This window comes from Parasteatoda tepidariorum, chromosome 9 (genome assembly GCF_043381705.1).
Source record: "Parasteatoda tepidariorum isolate YZ-2023 chromosome 9, CAS_Ptep_4.0, whole genome shotgun sequence".
Lineage (NCBI taxonomy): Eukaryota > Metazoa > Arthropoda > Arachnida > Araneae > Theridiidae > Parasteatoda > Parasteatoda tepidariorum.
Genome location: NC_092212.1, coordinates 35,571,909 through 35,579,894, shown reverse-complemented (window position 1 = coordinate 35,579,894; position 7,986 = coordinate 35,571,909). Strand labels below are relative to the sequence as shown.

Genomic DNA, 7,986 nt, shown 5'->3' with positions numbered 1-7,986 from the left:
TAAATTTTGTTTTATTTTTTAAAATTTTTTTACTAAAAATGTGGTAACAAGATCCATAATTTTCAAAACCAGAATTTCTGGTAAACTGTTACTATAAAGAGGGAAAATGTTTCAAATGAAGAGTTTAAATACCTTATGATTTGGTTTTTTAAACCAGTGAATTATGATTTTTTTTATAGGAAGTGTCATTGTCATGTAATGATGTAATTTTACCAGAATTTTATTTGTGTGTTTCAGCTGAAAGTACCGTTATTATTGTATCAAGTTGAACTAATTTTTCAGAGATTAATTAAAAGCAAACTTTTTTTTCTGATGACTCAAAATCTTTGAAACCTGCAAGGGAAATCAGTTTAGTTCCATTATACTGATTTTTTCTTGATGTATATTTTTTCGCGTTTTGCTCTTCTTTTTTTTCTTATGTTTTGATTACGGTTTAAAACAATTAAAAACACGCTTTAATAATGTATTAAATTGAAAAATAATTTCGTTCAAATTGAATAATGATATCTTATAATCCAAATAAAGAATGATTACACTTAATAGAAATTTGATTAAACTTGAAAGAGTTTGCAGTTGTTGAAATTCAGCAAGATATTAGAATAATATGGCACAATGGATTTCAGTCCCGCTTATATTTAAATTATATACGGATTGATTGATTGATTTCGTATAGGTTTTATGGCATAAGGTCCAAGTGAGGACGTAAATTATAGACGGAATAATATACAGGAAAATTAAAAATGTTGGTAAGTATCTCCAACTTCAAACCGAATTTCTAAATTAAATTACATCATATTTTTTAAAATCGCGTCTAAATTTTACTTGTTATTGATGAAAGTAAAGCGATTAGTTTATTTTTCTTTGAAAAAAATAGTTTTTGCATGATTTCTAACTTAATTATTTACACTAAATACTTTTCACATTTCACTAAGTACTTAGTGAAAATCAGATCATTATTTTAAGAGTAATTTATTTTATTAGTTTACTTTGCTAATTGATTTAATTAATAAATTGATGAATAAATTGATTAATAATGATTAACTAATCAATTAATTAATTAATAATTGATTATTTAAAAGAGTTGATTGCTTATTTTTGTATCTTTCAGCATCATAAGATTGTAAAATAAGTGATTAATTATATCTAAATTTATATATTTTATGTTTATATTATATATTTTATGTTTATATTATATATTTTATTTTTATATATTTTATGTTTATATTATATATTTTATTTTTAATGTATTTTATTTTTAATGTATTTTATTTTTATATATTTTATATTTATATATTTTATATTTATATATCTTATATTTATATATTCTATATTTATATATTTTATTTTTATATATTTTATAATTATATATTTTAGGGTTTTACTGCTACTTATCATAAAGCTCTTTTTAAAGCAAAGAAATATTTTACGTTTACTAACATTTTTAACATTTACAACCCTTAATTTTTACTAGAAAGATTTCAAACCGAAAAGACCTTTGGCTCTAATTAAGCAAACACCATCTAAATGGCTTCCCCAACATTTGATGATAGTGATTAAACCTATAGCGTTATCTATTTTGGCTTCGGTGTAATTGGTAAAGGTACGTTGCTAAGTATAATTATATATATTATTTAGTTATATATTTTAAATCCAGTTTAACTGAAGTTGTTCGTGTGCTAGGTTTCTCTTTCTTGCATCGTGAGCGAGTTTGTTTTCAACATAACCTAATATAAAAAAAGGGATATTTTAGTCACATATTTAGACCAGAGTTATTATTTAAGGATTCCATAGTTTGGAGTATTTTATTGGAATTGAAAGGCGATGGAAAATCAATATTTGGTTCAATAAATAAATAATAATTTAAATACTTATCTCATTACTTTCCAAATAAAATTTGTTCACTCGATAAAAATTTAACTGCTCTGAAATCAGTTTCAAAACTACTATAATGCTATATATATACATATATCTGTTTTGTAATATTATATATTGGTTAATTATAATTATAGATAATATATATTTAACAGCTCCGTTATATTTATATAAAACGGAGCTGTTAAAAATTAGCATTCAATTTTCTCACTATGCATCTTCAATGTTATTATAAATGCTAGCTGATAGGATACGATCTTTTTGTTGTCAAACTTTCACTGCTTTGCTGTTAATCAAAACTACTTTTTTCAACTTTTAGTTCCAGAGAATAAAGTCGCGAAGGTTAACTATTACAAGAATATCATACTATGTCATTAAATCAAATAAAACAAAATCCAAAGTAATTGTAATACATGACGAAATAGTATGTGCAAACAAGGTTTAAAAACTCCATTAATAGGTATCCATAACAATTGATAGCTTCCTTTGTCAAGTACCAATACCAGTAAAAAGTCTATGAAATGTATCCAACTTAAACAATGTTATAATCTCTTCCTAAACATATTATTCAACTTAATCTGAGAAATAAAGAATGGTTGAAACTACCAAAATATGCAAAACTAACTGTGTTTCCGGATCCGTGGTTTCACCAAGAAACTCGGTTAATTTTTAACAAAACGCTTTTCAAAAGAATTTAGTAAAATCAACAAAATATGGTTACATAATATGTGAGACAATTTGGAAGTTTTATTATGAAACCTTAGAGCATGGCATCAAAACCGTTTACTCGGTTCAATTTGGTCATCAGTATTAAATTCAGAATAAAATTTATAATTTTGAAACCAGAATTTCCGGTAAACAATTACCATGCAGACAAAAAAACTACTAAATGAATGGTTTCAATACCCTATTTATTGGTCTTATTGAACAGAATAGCCATCAATGTCATTGCCATACAGTACTATATGTTTAGCAGAATGTTTTTTCTCCATGTAATCATCATATTCATATTTATACTTTCCCCTTGTATTTCATTGGATTAATGTGCAATGTGCAATTACAATAAATAATTCAGATAACATTATGACTCTTATAGGAAAATTTACATTAGTTGCTATATAAATGACTCAATATGTTCTGACTCTTAACATTTTCTGAAAGATGACTTCGATTCATTACTGTTTTCAATCCAAAATTTAAAAAATAAATGTTATTACATTAACGTTTAAATTCAAATAAAATATATTAAATGTAATATATTTCGTTTTAGATGAAGACTTAAGATTGAGAACAGGAAACAGAATTAAAAATGGAAGCCAGGAGAATTTTAGATTAAAAAAACTTAATCCATTTGATATGAAGCAGAAGAAGATGATTTATCTCATACATATTTAAAAACTTCAGAAAACAAAGTACACCAGCTATATTTTCAATGCATATATCAGCATTTTCAATTCCAGTGTGATTTTAGGTATAAAATAATTTTGCCAACATACAGCAATTTTAAAAGAACCTTGCCATCATATAGTGCCTTTACGTAGTGAATAGAAAATTAACGAGCCAACTTATGTGATTATGAAATAACTTCGCCAATATATAAGTTCCTATTGAATATATTATTTTGAAGAACTGCAAATTCTATATGGTGTTGTATTATAAGGTATGCTCTGAAATATACAATTAAATACGATTAGAAAGCTGTTACGATTACGTATAAAATCTCAGAATTTCGAAATTTTCAACTGATAACACCTGTAATTTCTTAAACAAACATGATTTTTACTGTGAAATTCTTAAATTGGAAATGGGGGAATTATCAAGATTAGCAAGAAAAACGGTGACTCTAAGAAGAAATTAAGAAGGGTATTATCAGAAAAACACTAATTGCAATATAATCCATAAATTAAAATAATTCATAATCAAAAGCTCTAGTTAATCTCTAACGGAATCTTGAGAATCTTTTTTTTCCGTTTCCTTGAATTTCATGGTCATGTGTAACAATATTATCTTTCAACTCTTCTGTAACCATTACAAATTTGGTTATTCAATCCTTTGATGCAATCATTTCTATCTTTCTTTATTTATAAATTGGGCACCTGGGCCGCGCAGAAGGCCCATATCCCATGCATCATGAAATGGTATAAAAAGTTAAAATAAAAGACAGTTTGAGTTCAGCAGTCTATGGGGTGGCTGTTACAGGGAGACAAGCACCTTGCTTGTATAACTGAAAGAAAATTAAAATAATAAGAGCAATTTGCTGTAATCTGTGGATGGCTGTAGCTTGATTGTCAACGTGAAGTAACATAGGTCAGGATTTCAGTATCGGTTGATGCAATCATGCGTGCAATCATGAAATATTATCAATCAGGGTGAAAAGATAAAACTGGTAAACAAACTGACTCATTAGCAGTTTATTGGTGGACGGAGTTATAAAAGTTTAATTTACTTAATTAACTACAATTTAGTTTAAAATAAAAAAAATACACCATTGTACTTTGATCTAACATTATTTAAAGTGAAAACAAAATCAGTTTGACAAACTAGAATGCAAGCATTTAAGCTACCACTTCTTAATTTTTCAATCCTGATTCTGATTTCTTACGAATGTTTTTATGAATTACGCGTCCAGAAAGGGTTAATAACAGATACTAACATATGTTATCACAGACATAAATACCGAAGATGTAAATTTCAACTATTGATCTTTAAAGTATTTCATTGAAAATAAATTAATCAGAATGTTTTATAGCCCACGCATTGCAAATTTTGTGAATATATGTGAAAATACAAGTTACTAAAATATGAATAAATCAATTGAATATCTAAAATATACTTCATGGAATCATAATAACTTATATTACAAGACGTTTCAAATTTAACCTAGTTGTTGAAAATTATACATTATTCAACATTTCACACCTGCTCCGTTCCTACAAATATTTCCTTAAGCGTGCGTGCTCGATGGATTGTAATTTTGAACCTATTTATTTAATTATAATACATTAATTTAACCTGTTTCATGATGGATGTAATTTTAAAATCAAATATAAATTATTTTATTTGCTGCACTTTTAAATTATGTTAATTAATGAGTTAAATTATGTTAATTAATGTTTTAAATTATGTTAATTAATTATGTTAATCAATTATGTCAATTAATTAAATTATGTTAATTAATTATGTTATTTAAATTATGTTAATTAATTTTAAATTATGTTAGTTTGTTAATTAAATGTTTCACGGTCCGAAATAAAAACAGACTTTGATTTTTTTGAAATTTCGTAAAGCTTTAAACTTTAAAAATAGACTTGCGTCAGAGTTAAGTTTTTTCACATTTTCATAAACTTTTAGTGTATAACATAACACAGGAAATTAATATCGAAAATTTTTGAATCACTTTATTGTTTAGGTTAACTTCGATTTAGATAATTTTGTAATCTGGTTGACATCGAAAGCACCTTTTATAAATTCTAGTTATTCATTTTTTTACATTTTGACTTATTAGTATTTGAAAGACAAATATAAATTTTTTAACTGTGAAGTTTTAAGTATCTTATCTAACGTAAAATTCAAAGCACAATATATTTCAAATTTATAGTATGTTAGAAATATTCAGATAAATATATTAAGTAAAAAAGTATTTTCAAAACTACTAGAATATAATAATATTTACCTTACTTCTAGCTCTATGAAAACAACTAAGAGTTCCATAATTTTTACCAAAGTGTTGCGGTAATAATATTGTTAAAATTAACAGTAAAATATAGCTTTATAATGTTTGATAAAATTTGTTAAATGTAATGAAATTTTGTTATTTTATCATTTTAATTGGTTTAATTCGGCTTAAAAAATTCGGTAAAAAATTAAATTTATTCGGTCAAATTTACTTTTAAGTTTTATATGTCTTACTAAATGCCTGGTAATAAAAGCTATAATTTTGAAAAACAAATATTCCGAAAATCCGTTACCAAATGAACTGAAACTTAAATTTTGCCAGAATTTCCGTGTATAAAATGTATTTTATAATTACATCGAATCCTCGCAAAAGACATTGAATGGAAATATATATTCGCGGATAATTAAAATCAAACTGCCTTTTTCAATAGTGGAGTGTAATTAAATTATCTTATCAACACTAAAAGAATTATATGAATAAAAATATCTAGTGTTTGTGAAATGTCTAAATATTTTTGTTGTGATTTTTACATATTTATATTTTCTAGTTTTTATGCTTCACTCACTACTAAAGTAACAAGATATGATATATATTTTAAGCACTAGATTTTGAAGCAAGTGATTAAAAAAAACGCATAGAAGGGAAAATTAATTTCGTTTTAAAACAAGAAAAGAAAAGCACTTATGAAGTCGCTTACGAAATCATTATTTATGAAAGAGGTGAAAGAACTATTGATTTTAATCAAAGTTTGTTCTGCAATTCGCTTACCGTTTAATTAAGTGTAGATTAAAAGATTGTAATTTCTAAATTTTTTATTTCTTCAACACTTAGTTTCGTTTTATTGTGTTTGCTAATTTGAAACGTGGTGGAAATTATTTTTATTAGCAACAAAATGGCGACACATCTTACAAGCATTATTTTTTTTAAAAAAAAAATTAACTTTCTTTGGTATTAAAGCACAGACCTCGTCTTAAAATGTAAACACTCAGGCTAGTAATTACGTATTTAAATTTCAATCGATTACAGATAATATTTCTTAAAATAATGGTAAGACAAATGTGGCTTACATCACACCGTAAACTTGCAAAACTTTTGTTGTAATCTATCCCTAAATTTTAAGTAATTAACCCTTTTATGGCTGTTATGTGCACTGCAATACACATATTCCATGTCGGTTAGTTGATGTTCAGAAGGGAATATTTGAAGATTTTTGTGAGTATTATAAACAAAAATGCAATTTTAATTAATTAAGGAATATTTCAATGATTTAATTCAGAATGATAAATTTTAAGACAATGGTCAACACCCAAACCAACGTAACACTAATTAGACTCATATTTAGATTATACTTTTATCGCCTGCACTGCAAATGACGCTCCTTACTCATTTATAAATCGGAGGAAAATGACTCTCTGTGTTACAAAACATATAAAGTGCATTCAAAATATTATTTTGGTAGTATTAATCCAATATAAGACAACGACTAGTGGCAGTTGGAAGCAGATTACACTGGTTATCAAACGATACCACGCTGACAACAGTTAAATATGGCACTTTAACTCACAGGTTACCACATGGATGTTGGCTAATTACTGAGCTCGGTAGGAAAGGCAAAACTAACTAGCCAACAGAAAAAAATAGGATATTTAATTGGAAAATTTGGTGTCAGAGAGACATTAAATTCTGTTTTAGTGGCTAGTAAACTATTGAATCTTGCATTTTCCTTAAAAGAAATCTTGTAAATATTTGAGAGCTCCAGAGAGAAGAAACTTTGTCGAAATTTTTTTTCCAATATTTCAAATTTACTGCCACGAAAGCCAATCATATTTGTTGACAGACAAGCTAAGTCTTTCGACTAACTCATTTATTTATTATTTTGTTGTGAACTATAAGTATTAAGACTAAACTCTCATTATCCCTAAAAGGCTGTTACGGTTATTAAAAATTAATTGCTTGTAATAATAAAATGCAGTCTTTAATAGGCAAATCAGCCATTTTAAATTTAATAACACCAATCTTACAACTTGTATCTTGTTTGTTTTTATTAGATAAAGAAAATTCCGCATTTAAAAAGCAAAATTAATGCTAGCAAAACTTAAATACGTTGGAAAAATCGGAAGTTAAATTTTAGATGGAAAAAAAGGAAGGTAAATACTGTAAAAACTAAGGTCAATTTTTTTTTACTTTCATGTAATCAGACACTGTAAGTTTATTCCGATATTTGAAATTCCAAAAACAGTAGTCCGCAACTTTGAAAACTTTTCCTATCATTGAATAAAAAAGAAATAGATTTCGGTTTGTTATTTTAACAGAATATTGGTTTTCTGCCAAGTTTTTTTTTTATTTGATCTACATATTTATATTTATAAAAAGTTTTCCTTAGACATATATTTTCTACTCAAACTCTATTTCATGCAATACATGATATATATATATAT

The 7,986-nt window shown here is 25.8% G+C and overlaps 1 long non-coding RNA gene across 1 annotated transcript in view; it reads right to left on the bottom strand.

Moving 5' to 3' along the window:
• Positions 1-2,787: 2,787 nt before the first annotated feature.
• Positions 2,788-7,986, bottom strand: part of LOC122270287 (uncharacterized) — a 6,820-nt gene continuing 1,621 nt past the window's right edge. The window contains exon 3 of the long non-coding RNA XR_006225716.2: positions 2,788-4,096. This is a non-coding gene — a long non-coding RNA (uncharacterized lncRNA). The remainder of the gene's footprint in view (positions 4,097-7,986) is intronic.